Source organism: Callospermophilus lateralis, chromosome 2 (genome assembly GCF_048772815.1).
Source record: "Callospermophilus lateralis isolate mCalLat2 chromosome 2, mCalLat2.hap1, whole genome shotgun sequence".
Classification (NCBI taxonomy): domain Eukaryota; kingdom Metazoa; phylum Chordata; class Mammalia; order Rodentia; family Sciuridae; genus Callospermophilus; species Callospermophilus lateralis.
This window is the reverse complement of record NC_135306.1, coordinates 27290843-27306495: the sequence shown is the minus strand read 5'-3', so window position 1 is coordinate 27306495 and position 15653 is coordinate 27290843. Positions and strand designations below refer to the sequence as shown.

At 40.9% G+C, this 15653-nt stretch overlaps 1 protein-coding gene across 2 annotated transcripts in view; it reads right to left on the bottom strand.

Moving 5' to 3' along the window:
* Abca1 (ATP binding cassette subfamily A member 1) overlaps positions 1–14930 on the bottom strand; it is a 131080-nt gene extending 116150 nt beyond the window's left edge. The window contains exon 1 of one of the 2 annotated variants that reach the window (XM_076845735.2): positions 14629–14930. The gene's annotated coding sequence lies outside the window, so the exon portion shown is untranslated. The remainder of the gene's footprint in view (positions 1–14628) is intronic. The other variant, XM_076845734.2, reaches the window with a different exon arrangement.
* Between the last annotated feature and the right edge of the window lie 723 nt (positions 14931–15653).

Genomic DNA, 15653 nt, shown 5'->3' with positions numbered 1-15653 from the left:
AAGCTATTCTCCTCACCTCCCTTTCTCACCAAAACATTTTTTCCCTTTTGAACTTGACATGTCCAGTTCCAAGAGAGACGAAAGAAGAGTTTAAAAAAAATTTTTTTTTTAACTTAAAAAAGAAGAAAGGAAGAGTTAAAAAGTCAAGGTGGGGGGAGGATTTATTTTCCCCCAATTTGGCACAGCAGAAAGAAAAACAGGAACTCCTTCCTGTGAGCTCTACTCTCTGTAGCACGCAGTCTGTCTACGGAAAAGGAGGAAGGGAACTTGTGCAGGACTGCCCTGCTACCAGAAGCCGTCCTCACAAGTAACAAAAGGCTGGTCTTGCTCTTTCTTGCAAGAAATGGCCAGCATGAGAGCTCTGGCACTGGGCTCCTCTTGAAGGGTGGCAGTCAGTACACGTGCCTTAATCAGGCATGTTCCCAGGAACAAGGTCTCCAGGCAGGGACCACATCAATGTCAGGACCCAAGGAGACAGGAGCCGACCCCCTCTGGGCAGGAGAGAAGGGCCTTTCCCAAGATGATACTCTGTCGGATTGCTGTATTAGTAGATGGAGGGCCTTGGGATTTTGGAGACCCAATCCTACCACATCCTTCCCACAGTCATGTAGGTAGAGAAGCTAAGAACCCAGAAGCAAGTGACTTAGAGCTGCCCCAAGGGAGCTCAGGAAATCACTTTTTCAATGACTCGCACTACTCCTTCCCACCAAGCTATTTTTCCTATGACTGTTTATTCCTCTGAACACATTTCTCTTATGCGTTCTATCCAAACAGTTCACATATCCAGAATGTGCAGGCAGTAGTTAATTTTCACTCTTCAAAACCAGTGATTATATGATAGCTATTTCTCTAAACAAAAAGTAAAACAGAGAGAGAGAGAGAGAAATGTATACATGAATATTGTGCTTTAAGACAAGTTTCCACATCATTACCAGAAGTGAGACAGAAGTTGCAATTTCTGACAACAGCTCAGTATCTCTCTTGATGAAACTGTTCATAAATATCCTTTTCTTACTTGAGGTAAGAAATGGACAAAGAGTGTACATATTTTTAGTGTCCTAGATGTTTTATGTTAATAAACAACTAGCCAGTAAACTACAAAGCAAGAGTTTAATATAAATGACATCACGTATGAACAGAAAGATGTCGGTGCTAAGGCTCAACTGACCATCAATTTATGAAATGTTGATGCAAAAGCAAGAATCACAGATGTTAATCATGTGCCCAGGCTCCAGAGAGATGTGCCAGGTCCTGTAATATTAGGATATGAAACTTGTAAGCCCAGCAGAGCATGCCTGCTTTGGAAAAGGCCTGTTCTCTAATTGCCTCTCTGACTGGCCATCTCTGGATCAGTAGCCATCTTCAGGGAAAAGTCTAATGAGGTTACTAAAGGCCAGAAGATCTGGCTCAAACAGGCTCAGCACCCATGATTGAAGACAGAATGTGGCTGCCAAGGGGGCAGAAGAGGATTCTGAGTCATCCCTGATTTCTCCCAGGCTAACCCTTCAGCTTTAGCAAGCCTTAGGCTACTTTGACTGCCTCCTTTTAACTCTTCTGGCCTCCAGAAGCTAATGGGCTCTCTGTCCTTAAAGCCATACTTGCTAGTGCCCCTAAAATTGCACTCCTACACACACACACACACACACACACACACACACACACACACCCTATAAACTCTACAACCATCCCCTGGACCCTCAATTCCAATGACATCACCCTGAATTAAAAAGAGAGCTACCAAAGGGCCATGGTATAAAGGGTTGATACTCAGTCCCCCCTGAAATTGTGTCCCCAAATTGTAATTTTAATACTCAAATTTGAAAAAACAAGGGCTAAGAAATCATCCAAGGTAAATGTCAAGGATAAAATGAAGTCATTCTACTATTCCAGAAGAATTCCATCATTCTAGAAGAAGCTCTACTAACACACAGCCCATTTTAAAAATACATAGATCCAATGAATTTTATTAATTCCAACTGTCTGTAACATGAGGTGGGGAGTTAAAAGTACCAAATTCATCATGCATACTTGATTATTAGTAACAATAAGATATGATAACGGCACACCCTTCTTTCACTCAGGAATACATATCCAATTCCCCAGACAAAATTATTTGTTAAGAGCCAATTTTCTATGAAGTGTCTATAAAGTGAATATAAAAAAAACGAACGAAGAAATCCAAGAATAGTGCATAAATCTATAACTAGCCTTTCTTTTGGGGGGTACTGGAGATTGATTCCAGGGCACTTTACCGCTGAGCTATATCTCCAGGCCTTTTTATTTATTTATTTATTTATTTATTTTTATTTTGAGACAGGGTCTCACTAAGTTGTTGGAACTAACCTTGAAATTGCAATCCTCCTGCCTCAGTCTTTCAGGTTGCTGGGATTACAGGCATGTGTCACCACGCCCGGCTGTAACTAGTGCTTGAGAGGCATAATTTCTCATGTTATCAACAATTCTGTTTTAAAGGAGATCTTGAAAGTTTAAAGCTATTTCTATCATGTCATTGACAGTTAGACAACCAATGATTCTATGCATTACTCTCAAAAATCCAGATGCTACCAGCTAAATGGTCTTAGGACCTACAAATCTTTGAAGAGTCAGGCTTTGTGGAAGAAGACCTGTTTTAAACCCACATCCTTGTTTCATTGTAGTAGAATCATGGAGAATTCTTAAGAGATCCCCTTTTCCCCTACTAGTTTCCACTAAGAGCAACCTTCAAAGGAAGATTTCAGCAAACAAAACAACTATTTACTTTTTCTCTGGTGAGTCTATGTAGCACGTAAGAAAATGAAACTTTCTCTTAGAAAAGAAACAACTGTCAGCATTTTAGGTCATAAGAAAAAAAATCACATTTTCCAACCATAATGATAATGCCAGAATAAAGGCAACCTAAAGAACAAGGACTCTCGCATTTATAAACACTGTGAGCTATAGAAACACCAGCAAACAACCCCCACTCAGCAATCTGTGAGCTGCAGAAACACTTGATGGGCTAATATTCCCTGTTGTATGGTTTTCCAAGAGGATTTTAGGAAAATGATTTTTAGCAAAAATTATTCGTTTGGCTTAATCTCTGAAATGGTCTTCAGACATCCAGCATTCCCCAAGCCTAAAGAGCATATATTTATTAAAAAAATGCTCAAAGATATGAGGGATAGGAAAACCCAAATCTTTCACTCTTTCCTTTCCTTTGAATTTATTCTGCTATGCAGCAAACTCCCCCAATTCTTAACTCTTCTGTTTTCCTGAATCAACTGGTCCAGTAGGAAGAAAGACAGTTCTGGAGTCACAGAAGCTACCTTTGAATCCTGACACTCCTATTCACTGGCTCTGGGCCTAGTGACTCTGAGTCCCTGTATTCTCTCCATAAAGTAGAGCTAATAATGTATAAAGCATTTATCCAGTTCCTGGAACAGAGTAAGTACAGCACACAGTAGCTATTATCGTGATGAGAAAGGCCGACCTGCAGAGTGAAGCTGTCATCCAGGGTGGGGCCCAGCAAGGGTGGGGCATTAAGTAAAGGAATCTCTCTTCTTTGTCTTCACGGGATATCATTTCCCTTAAAGGCCTTTCCAGAGCAAACTGGAGCTTTCTCCAATGCCCAGCAAGCTCACTGGAAGAAGTGACAGTGTTATCTGGGTATCCTGGAATCACTTTTGGCCATTGTTTTACCATAAAATTCCCTTTCAGGAGTCCCTACTCACCTGTACTGTTCTTCACACTTTCATGGCTTTCAGCTCCTGCTTTTTTTTTTAAATATTTACCTATTTGTTTTTAGTTATAGGTAGACACAATACCTTTATTTTATTTGTATGTGGTGCTGAGGATTGAACCTGGTGCCTCATGCATGCTAGGCGAGGGCTCTACCTCTGAGCCACAACCCAGCCCTCAGCTCCTGTTTTCCTAACCTACAGCTGCTTTCCTCCAAATCTTCAGCAAATACTTCAGTTTTCCACTCCTTATATTAGAAATCTGAGTCTTGTAATTCCTATAACTTTTTTTAAAGATATCTATAATAATCTCCAATAGATCAAATTATCAGATGGGCCCTACTAAATTATAAGCTGCACGCAGCAAGCTACTGTGTCTCCATATGTTATTCTCTGCCATCCTGAGCCCAAGGATGACCTGGTGCTACATAAACATTTGTAGAATGAGGCCCTTGGGAAAAAAACCTCAGGGATGAGAAAACAGTCAAGGTAGATTGACTACAGTAACAAACCAGAAATTTCACAGAAAGAAAAGGTTCCAGTACCCAAAACCATGAAATATTTCCAGTTGTGTTCAAAGAACAAGTTTAGACAGAAGAACATTTCTTTCAATTTCCCTCAAAGTGTCTGTAGTTTATTAAGAAAGTCATTCATCTTCATTAACTTTGTAAGAATAAGAGAGAATATGGAATTGGCCAGGCAGAAGCTCTGGAACCCTTGTGAACATGACATCGAACAGAGACCCCTTCCCTAGGTGCTCACCCTAAAATACGAGAATTTCAGTCTTGCTCCAAGAGCTTGAACTCTAAACCCACAGGCTCAGGTCAAGAACTCACTCAAAAGCTGTTGACACCTGTATAAGATTTTTCCATAATAATACTTTATTCCCTCCACTTTGGCCAAACTGAGTCATCTAATCTCCAGGCTCACATCTAGTTCTTGCTCAGAGAGTGTGTGACCACTGCCAGGACCCTTCACCAGCCGGCTCTTGAGGCAGTGCAGGATGTCATGTGTCCCAGGCACCTCTGTTTTCACAGTCCAGTGAGAGCCAGCTGATGAGATAAGTGAGGATTTCATCAAGGTGCCAGGCAGGGCACACAGGAACAGGTCCTGCCCTCCAAGCCTAATAACTGAAGTCCTCCTCTAAAGTAAACCAAAACAAGCCACTTTGTTGGCAGCCTCACTAAATTAAGAGAAGAAAGAGGAATCAGATCATAAGTTTAAATCCACATTCTACTTGTGATTCTGAAAAACAAGAACTTAAAAGGCTATTAGCTTTAAAAAAAAAAATTTTTGCAACATGAACACTATTATTTGAGATCTGGGAGGATCCCACAAAAGGAAATACACCTGTATTACTCCACTATTATCAAAGATTCTGTTTATTCCTTGTAAAAAGTGTCAATGTGGTTAAGATTTTCACAAGTCAAATATTCCATATATCAAGGAAAATGTACTCAAGGAAAAATGGAACTAAATTATTAGGCGGAACTTCTGCTAGTCTCCTGTTTTTCAACTGTGGTTTTATGGTGGCATTTAAGTAACAGTGTGCTAAGTGTCTACTTCACGAGACAGCCAACTTCCCCAGATGCAGCTCCGCCTGAGGACAAGAACCCTGTTCCTCTCTAAAGGCTCCTGGGGCAATCTACTCCCCTTAATGGAAGCCATTTGAACCAAGTGTCAGACAACCCTCCATTTGCTCCCCAGAGGAGAAAGCCATGCTGTGACCATGTGAAATGTTACTGGCACTATAAACTGGAAAATGACACTAATTCCATTAAATTTGCAAATCCTGCAGCAAGACTGACAACTAAATAAATACTACTTGACCAAAAGCTTTCTTTATTTTGAACTTAAGGTCCTTTACTACAATTAACACAGTCATCAAAATTATTATACACACACACACAAACACACACACATATATATATAGCCTCAAATCACAACTACTCTTAACCAGGCAAAATTAGCACAGGATTTTATACTTTTGCATAAAGAAACAATGCCTGGAAATTCTCAACATTCGGGATTTCTACAAATATTCCCTTCTCATTCAAATTGGCCTAACAGATAGAATAAAAAAAAAAAATGAGACCAGCCTGATATTTAAGATTTCAGTGTCAATTTAAGCTAAAAAGGACAGGATTTATAGATACAAATTCTTTTTTCTCTCCTACATGGCACTGTAAAGACTACTCTATGGGTACAGTAGAAAGAAGCCCGGACTAAAGACACAAAAGACTTAAGAGACTTCCTCTTTCTCTTTTGCTCCCTAGCCATGAGGTGAGTGATTTTATTTACCACTATCACCATGACGTGTTGCCTCGCCACAGGGCCAATTGAGGTACTTGGATCCACAAAACAGTGAGCCACAATAAGCCTTCTCTCTTTACAAGTAGATTGTCTCTGGTATTTTGTCTTAGTGATAGAAAACTAACACAAATGCAGCAAGTTATAAACAGTACAAACTCAGGAGTCAGCAAGACTTGAGTTTGAATCCCTAGCTCTGCCATTAGCCAGATACAGGAACCATGAACTTCTATCTGTCAGGTGTATCATGTGGAAAATGGGACTAAAACAGACAACCTCAACATTTCCTCAAATGTGAAAGAGTCACACAAGACAGATTAAAGTGATACTCAGAGGGGTATCCAGTTCCTGGAACAGAGTAAGTACAGCACACAGAAGCTATTATCATGTGAGCACAGCCGACCTGCAGAGTGAAGGTGGACAGGCACAGTACTAAACACTGAATCACAAAATGGGAAAATATTGTTGCTTCGCACTTCTTTAGCTCAAACCTTGATTACATAAAGGAGAGGTTTTTGTTTAGTCTTTTCTTTGGCACCTCTTTTTTCTTGACAATTTCCCTTTTTAAGAAAATGAGAGCAAGTTTCTGAGTTAATTAGTGCTTTTGGAAAGCAATATTTTATAGACAGACCTCAACAAAAGTAATTCAATTTCATTCTAATTATTTTTAAATTACCTGCTATTTATGACAACAATTGTTAAATTGTAGGCTTAATGGAATGTTAATTTTTAAAATATATTGATGATTACAAAAATGTAAGCCAATTTAAATAACTTGTGCCACTTTGAATGCTACTTGTCCTGGGTGAATATTAAATGAGATAAAAAGATGATATGCAGGAAGCCCCAGCTCACAGTGGGCTTTCATTAGCCATGGTGTGGTTGATGGGTCAAATTTCAGTAGGCAAATATATGAGTTTAGGACACAGTGAAAACAAAGGCAAACACGAAAGATGGATGTGAGATTCTAGAACATCAAGGAGCAAGAAGTTCTCAAAGCAGAAGTCAGAGAAAAGATAAAAACTGTAGAGGGAGATTCATTTAAACAGTTACTGAGCAATACAATACGTCAGTCACTCACCAGGTAGTTCCTTCTAATACACTTCTTATAATCTGGGACAAAGCTGTCAAAATAGATCCGAAGCTTGTTTTAAAGAGCCTTGAATGCCAAGCTAAAGAAGTCATTTACAGTGACAGATCCTTACCCGTCTTGACATTTGTTCAGAGCCTAGTATTTTATATAGTACGTGGTGTTTAATAAATATTTGCTGAACAAATGAATTTCAGTTTAACAATACTGTTTGGATATTAGCACATTTAATTTCAAAATATGTAAATATTTTGTAGTTGTTGTTGTGACTGTCAATCGTGTAATTCCTCTTACATCCTTTTCCCAGCAGCAGAGATCAACCACACTCCAGCTAAAGTAAACTGCCACCTCCATTCCAATGCCCTGTGTCTGAAAGTGAAGAAAGGTCTGCAGGTCATCTGAGCTCATCAGTTTGGGCCTTTGCTTTCTCTCTGCATTCCCAATAATGCTGCTTTCATCAGTATTGCCTTTATGTCAAATCTGGATCATCTAAATACCAGATCCAATCGATTTCAAACTGCCACCTCCAGAGACTCGTTTCTTTAAGAAAACAAGCTTAGTTTGACTCGTGGAGAAAAATAAAAATAAAAAATAAAAATAAATTATTCCAAACCTGGTCCCCAAAAGGAACTTCGCAAAACAAGAACAAGCAAGGATTTGACACCCAAGCAACCTCTTAGCAGCTCCTTTCCCTATCCCCTAACCCTGTCAAGAACCTTTTGTTCTTCCTTCCAGTCCTAATATGATTTTCTGAAGCAACAAATTCAGGAAATATTTTAGGAAGTAATGGGTCTTATCCACCTACTCACAATGAAGTTCTTCCAAGCTCTTTAGAAATATCCCTATAAAGTTAGCCCAATTCTCATCCAGCACAAGCACCCGTGCTATATTCTTGGAGGCTGAATGAGTCTTAGCAGTCTTTTGTTTTTTTCCTTTGACCTGGCTTAAGTATAAAAAGCAAAACCTATGCCCAAATTGGAGCTGTCCAAGATGGAAACATACTTTCTTTCGGAGGGGTTTTCCAAATGGTCAGTCAGGGAAAACAAGAGTCTTCATTCAACCAAGTTTGCTCTATTGAAATTTATTAAAACTGAACCAACTTTCTTTCTTTGCATTTCAGATAAGAACCTCATTCTGGGTCTTTGATCCAACTCTCTGTCCCCTCAATATGGATAAATAGGCAAATTCAACAGCTTTCTCTCCTCCACCTTCCTCTTCCATTATTTTCCTTTCTTTCATCCTCACTTCCTCAGAAATGCTCTGAAGCATTTCTGGGGTGCTTTTCCCCACGACTCCAAATCACACGAGGCATTACAATAATGCTGAATACGTCCCTTAGAACACATCTCTGGATGTCCAAAATCAAAAGACTGCCCCTTCTCCTATGTACAGGCCTGGAGTCAGAGGACCTAAAAGCTTGAAGGGCTTTTTAAAAGTCATGAAGTTTCCTATCATAGGCCCACAATCTAAATCTCAGAAAAGTAAAATGACTTTCCCAGGGCCTCATGGTTTCTTAGTGATTTTGGAGTAGTTTCTGAATATACTGTAATTAAACATAGAATCTGGAGTATATGAGCCCATGCATGTTTCTTCTTAAGAGAGAATCCATAAATTTCAACACATCCTAAGGAAATTATCTAAGGAGCCCCTGTCCCCCAAAATGATAACCATTAGTAAGATTAAAACCTGATTCAATAATTATCATCTACTTTTTCCATGTGTGAGATATCAATGTAAGTAACATGCAATAAAACAGTCTGAGGTGGAAGTAAACTAAAAATCAAGTTTTTAAAAATCAGTGTAAAATGAATAGCAATAGTCCAAGCATCATATCATATGCTTAACACTGTATAAACGTGCACCCCGCCCCCTGCACACACACAAAAAAAATACATATTTAACAGGTTAAATATGTATTATGAGGTAAAAAGAGACTGGCAACTTGTCTAATGCATATATTCACTGATAGGACCAGAATTCCAATATATGTTAATTTGAGTTTAATATCCATGCTCATTTTCATAATATCTGCACTGTAGTTCAAGATGCCCTGAAACAATATGTCTATTTTCTTGTTTAGAAAGAACTAAATAAATATTCTAAAGATAGCCTCAAAAGGGTATTTTATAAATGGATCACTAACAGCAAATTCAAACCTAGAAAATGGCATATAATAAATACCAGTTATCATAAAACATCTTGATTTTAAGATGAGCCAGATAAAATGCTTTGACTTCCAAATGCTTCTTGGAAGTTGTATTTGGCATAGAAAACATTGCATAGTTCAACAGACACCAAAAAACAGAAACAAAAACAAAAGTATAAAGGAACAGATCCGACGCACACCAGGTTATTTTGTTTTTTAAAAAAGTGCTTAAATCTCTGAATTACTTGGTGAGTTTTCTCCTTCTTCTCCATAAAAATAAATCAATGTACAACTCAAAGTATTTAAATGTGGAATGTCACAGACTAGCACATTTGCTCAAATCACAGCTGCCTCCAAAAGGGAAATGAAACTGAGCAAAACAGAATTGTTTGTTCTACAAGAAGTAATCTTGCCTAAATAATTTAAATATGCACTAAACTTTATCTATCATAAACCTAGCTTAAACTACAGTTATTGTCCTATAATTTTATTGCTAATACTTTTCAGTGGTTATCCCATCACTCAAAAAACTTTAAGAAAACAGGAAACAAGCATGAGGTTCCATTCTCTGTTGCATTTGTGCAAGTCACCACTTATTATTAAACCCCTTCCGTATAACTGGGAATGATTAAGGACAGGGGAGAGTGAGTCAAAGACCTTCTTTAGAGAAGCATGCGTGCAAAAGAAAGACAAATAAATGTTAACTATAATTTTAAAAAATACTAAATACAGGACATGAAGAGTACAGCAGGGCAAGAAGGGGATAACTAATTTGAACTCAGTGTTGGAAGGGAAGTGTGACCCCAGGTGAGGATGGTGATGTTCAAATCAGGTCTTAAAGTAGGTTTGCAAAAACCTCTCAGAGTTTTGAATCCAAGTTCCTCTTCAGAATGGAAAAAGATAGGACTTCTAACTGTAGTTTGTCTTGGGAACCAAATGTAATGCTCCTGCATGGTTAACAGTAAAAGCTCTTTGCTTTAATAGTTTATGGTCTTAATGGGATGCAGAGTAACTGAAGGCCCTGGTTTGAAAACACTTACATACGAGATTTGCATCCACTAGCTTCACGTATTTCTAAAATGTAGTTCTAATAACATCTGTGCTGGTAACTCAGGACACTATCTTCAAGTGAAAATACTCAAAAGGAAGATCCATATTTTTTTTTCCTTTTGCTAGTACTTCATTTATCAAAACTTTTTTATATTTTAACAAAGTTTTTAACCCCAAGATTGGTAAACTCATGCAAGCGGAACTAGTTAGGAGATAACTTGGGACCATAACCAGGCTAGTTAACTCAATTTCCCCATCTGTAAAGATAATGATAGGACGCATCTCATGTGGTTCATATGAGCATGAACTGAGTTATCACATGTAAAACCCTTGAAAGGACATTCAGCACACACTAAGTCAAGAGTAAATACAGCGCTTTACTGAGAAGGGTTTTCAAAGAGTTTATTTCTAATTTGCTACACCAATTGAGAAGAAATGCAGTGTTCTGTTCTATTTCACTTTTATAAGGCGGACTCTGAAACTGTACTTACTTCTAGAGAATAAACCTAAGAAAAAGCTGATTTCATTTCTAGATGATAATAGCAGTAACAGAAATAGCTTACTTCAAAAGGTTCACAACCCATTTAGGGGGTAAGTGAAGTAAGAATCACACTGTATAATAACCAATTTTTTAAAAATTCACCAAAGCTAGGATTAATAGCTAAGCTAACATTTCTCTTCCCTTTTTCTTTGTTCCTTACATTTTCAGCCAAATACTCCACCATTCCATTTTCTATACTGTATATCACACAGAAAAACACTTTTGAGATCACAGATTATTCACAAATAATTGGCTGAAGCAATCATATCATTTTTATTTTAAACCAAGTTTAAAAAATTAGAGTTGAGTAAATGTCACTGTGTGTCGTGCAGTGTCACAATCCCTCTGCAACCAAGGTCTCAACAAGCTGAAGAGAATTTGGCTGGCCCACTCAAGGCAGCCAAGGAAATATATAATAAAGGTTGTAGATTCTGATAAGGACTATAGCAGATGGATATACAAAGAGAGCACACTGGGCATCTTTCAAAGTTCCCTTCTCATAGAAGCTGAAATTGGTCTACTTAATGTAGGAGTTAAGAACTCTAGAACTGAGTTCAAATATAAGCTCTGCCACCAGCAAGCTGTATGGCCATGGACAATTTAGCCTCTGAGCTTCTTAATCTGCAAAATTAAGATAATGAGTTTGTTTTAAAGATTAAATTAGTATTTGAGAAGCATTTAGAGCAGTACTTGACACAGTGCTATATAAAGTGTCTACTACATAAACACTGCAATAACTTGAGCATTCATGCTAGTTTCACTTGCAGATGTGAAGATGGTTTCAGTTTTTAGTGTAGGCCCTCTCTCAGGACAGTTATATAAAACAAGCATCTTTTAAAAGTTGATGCTGGCCAGGAGAGGTGGTGCATGCCTGTAATTCCAGTGACTTGGGAGGCTGAGACAGGAGGATCACAGGTTCAAAGCCAGCCTCAGCAACAGTGAGGTGCTAAGTAACTCACTGAGACCCTGTCTCTAAATAAAATACAAAATAGGGCTGGGGATGTGACTCAGTGGTTGAATGTCCCTGAGTTCAAGCACTAGTACCCCTCCCCCCCCAAAAAAATTTGATGCCGGAGTAATTACCATATGGGACATTATAATTTTGTTCTTTAATATTAGACTTAGAGTGCTTTATAAATTTCAAAACAACATGCATTTTGGTATTTTCTAGATAGCCAAAGGCTCATGATTATAAAGAATTCGAGACCAGTGTCCATTTAACTATTTTAATAGCTAAAATTTGAAATAGCAAAGATCTAACAATTTGCCTCTACAAATATAATAAGCACATGCATCCTGGCTTATGAAGAAGAAGATACCCTCCCCTCAAATAGTTTAAATGTAAAAATATCCAACCCCTCTCCTATAAGGTAGGTACTACAAAGAATAATAAAAAGCTTGAGTTGCTGAGTTTCATTCATTTTTAATAATGTTTGGATTGGAACTTTTCCTGACCAGAGGTTGGAAACAACCAAGCCCTAAGTATTCTTTTCCAATTCCAGACTAATGCATTGTCTCACATGAACTGTAAATACCCTCTAAGCCAAAATGTGCCCAAGGTCCATTATAAGCCTACATTTAGATGCCAATCAAAATACTTGTAAGAATTGAGATTTCAAATGCTCATCTATAGGCAAGACATATATATCTTGGGTCATAGTCAGATATGTCATTTTGGGAAAATGCTGTTTTGCAAAGGGACTTTTTAATTACTTTGACTATAGTAGCAATTCTTGTCCCATAAAGGGACTGTGGTCATCATGAAGGCCAGAGACCCTCTTCCCTGGTTCCTCTGATTCTACTGCTTGTTTTCAAATAAATACTGATTCACTCTGTGAAACCAGGGTTTTCCAAAAATTCCTCATCGTTAATTATTTTAATGGGTTATGGAAACATTTGGGAAACAGTCTAAAAAATGAAAATTTCGTACTTAAAAATTACTTTAGTAACTGAAGATGTTCTATTAAGGAATATTCTCCAAGTATTTCTTTAATGTGGGAAGAGTTTCTTAAAGGAATGCTGCAAACAATAGAAAGCCTCCATTATTTTTGTGGTAAGTTTGAGAAAAGCAGGCTGAAATAAAAGGCGAGATGAGAAACTAAGTACTTTTTTTTAGTAGGCATTTAAATTTTGTCTGAAAAGAAAATCAGAACTTGGTTGTAAAAGAGTTAAACTCTGCTCTTGGGGGGGGAAACTTTCAGATATTTGTAGGAGATGAGGACTGAACCAAAATAGTGATATGGTGATTCCCATCACCGAAGAAATTTTTTTAAAAATACCAAAGCTGTCCTCTACTATATGAATACATATACCATCCACTTCTAATGTGCAATATTATTGAAAAATCTGAGGATTTAAAAGCTGGTGATATCCATGGGAATAGAGGAAGGCCAATTACATCTAGTGCCAGATATTTGTTTCTTTCTTCTTTAACTTTAATCTTATTTCTTTCCTTCTTTCTGATAAGTGCTGATAAAAACAGGCATCTACACACAACCCCGATCCAGGCAACTCTCCAAAAACCTGGTTTAGCAATGGCCTGGGAGTCGAGAAATAGGCGAACACACACACACACACACACACACACACACACACACACTCTCTCTCTCTCTCTCTCTCTCTCTCTCTCTCTCTCTTCTCTCTCTCAGATGGGCTTTCTTTCTCCTGAGCCTCCGGGGTTCCTCCAGTCTGCAACCACCGGTCTTCACCAGATTCACAGTCTGAATTCGGGAGTGAAGCCCACCACTGTGGAGGCCGCCCTGCTCCAGCCACCGGCCTATACCTGGACCACCCGGCCAGGAGGCGCTGCGGGCCATTCTCCAGGGGCCACTGGCAGCCGGCGCCCAGCCCCCATCTCCTCGCGCAGAGCCCAGCCCAGCCGCCAGCTCCGAGTTCTGCGCCGCCCGCCGGGGTTACTCGCGGTCACTTCGCTGCACCACCTCGCCCCAGCTTCGCCACCCGCGCCGGTCCTCAAGCTGTCCCAAGGGACAAGCAGCAAAGGGCAGAAGATGGGGCAGAAGGTGAAGCAGAATGGGTCCCACGGCTCTGGTTTCCGCAGGCTCTTCTAAGTCTTGAAAGGAACAAAACTCATTCCCCCACCCCCACCCTCTGTGCCAGGGACAACCGCTCCGCGAGCGCACGGAAACTGCAGGCAGGACCCCCAGGTCTAACAAAGCCCCCGGGCCTCAAGCAAGCCATATCACATCGGACTCCGTTTGGGACACAACTACTCCAGTTCTGTGGATACAACGACGAGCCTCTCCAGTCCTGGGGCGCTGAGCTGATCCAGAGCTCAGAGCTCAGAGCTCAACACCGACCAGTTTCTTAAGAAAGGAGTGAGGACTCAAAGCCGGCATTTGTCCCCGTGGGCGCCGGCTCACTCGCAGCTAGAGGGGTTTCCAGCCGGCCCCAGCGCTTCCAAACAAAGGGAAGCGCTTTGCGTCCGATCTGCCACTCTCCCCACCTCAGTAGCAACGCTCCCAGCATGCCCAGGAAACCCCGACCTCACTGCGCCCAAGGTACTGCTCCCGGTTCTCCATGCCCAGAGATGCTCTCCGGACACCCTGGCAGGGCGAGCCCCGAGGGTGGCAGCAGTGCGGCGACCCGGGGTCTGCACAGCAGGCATCCTCTCCCCCTTTACACCGCTCCTACCCCATTTGTATTGCAAGAAGCGGGAATGTGGGGGCCGGGAACAGAGTCCCCGAAACCGGGTACTTCCCAAAGCCTCTTCCGCCCCAAAGCAAAACAATGTCCGAATCTCTAGAAAGCCTCTTACCTGTTTTCCACTTTTGTGTTTGCGTCTCTTTCCCCCCACCCCTTGACCAACCGTTCCGGTGAAGGGCAGAGAAAGAAGTGTGGAAAAACGGGAAGCAAAGCGCCCCTGGAAATGGGCTTCGGCTGCGCGGTCCTGCGGAGCCCCCTGTCCTGCCCACGCGCGTAGAGGAAGAGAGGTGTGGGCTCTGCTCGGCCGGTCCCGGCCCCACTCACTCTCCCTCGGAATTACTGGGTTTTGCCGCGACTAGTTCCTTTTATAGATTCGGCTGCGCCGAGCGCAGGGGTTACTATCGGTCAAAGCCTGTTCTCTCCCTCCTCCCCCGCCCCCTTCCCGGCCTCTGTTTATGTAGTTCAGTCACTCAGCGAGAAAGCACGTGGAGCTGCGGCCCGCCCCTTAAACCGGCGACGCAGACCCGGCCGGCAGCGCTAGGCTGGGGTGGAGAGTGCTCCAGACCCAAAGGGTCCGCGGTCCGTGTTCCGCACCCACTGCCCCGGCCCTGACCTGCCAGCCTCAGACGAGCGGGAAACTGGGCTACAGCTGCGACCAACTGGGCTTCAGCTGAGACCAAGACTCGAGTCTGTGTTCTGGGCAGCCAAAGGCGCTGGTGGAATCGCTTCCTCTAAACTGAATCTATCTCTTTTCCCCCGCTTTGTTAGTTTACTCAACCGTGGGATTGAGGGAGAGAACTGGAGGTCAGCATCCCTCTAGGCGGCAACGCTTTAGTCTCTCTTCCTTTCAAAGACCTAGAATGTGGGCAAATGTGGACAGTCTCTAAATAAACTTTTTTTTTTTTTTTAATTTTTACCCCAAACCTTGACTCTGGTTTTCAGAGGAGACCTACTACTGCCTTTGAGATTCTCTGCTTGAGTCCCCCAGGTTCCTGGAGTACCAATACAGAGATCTTGCTTCTTGTCTTCCTAAATAGGGAGGAGGGACACAGGGATGGGTGGGGGCAGAGGAACAGTGTGGGCCAGACCCCTTTTTACCTTCATTACATTGGTTAAGGTCCCTGTGGTAAATACCCA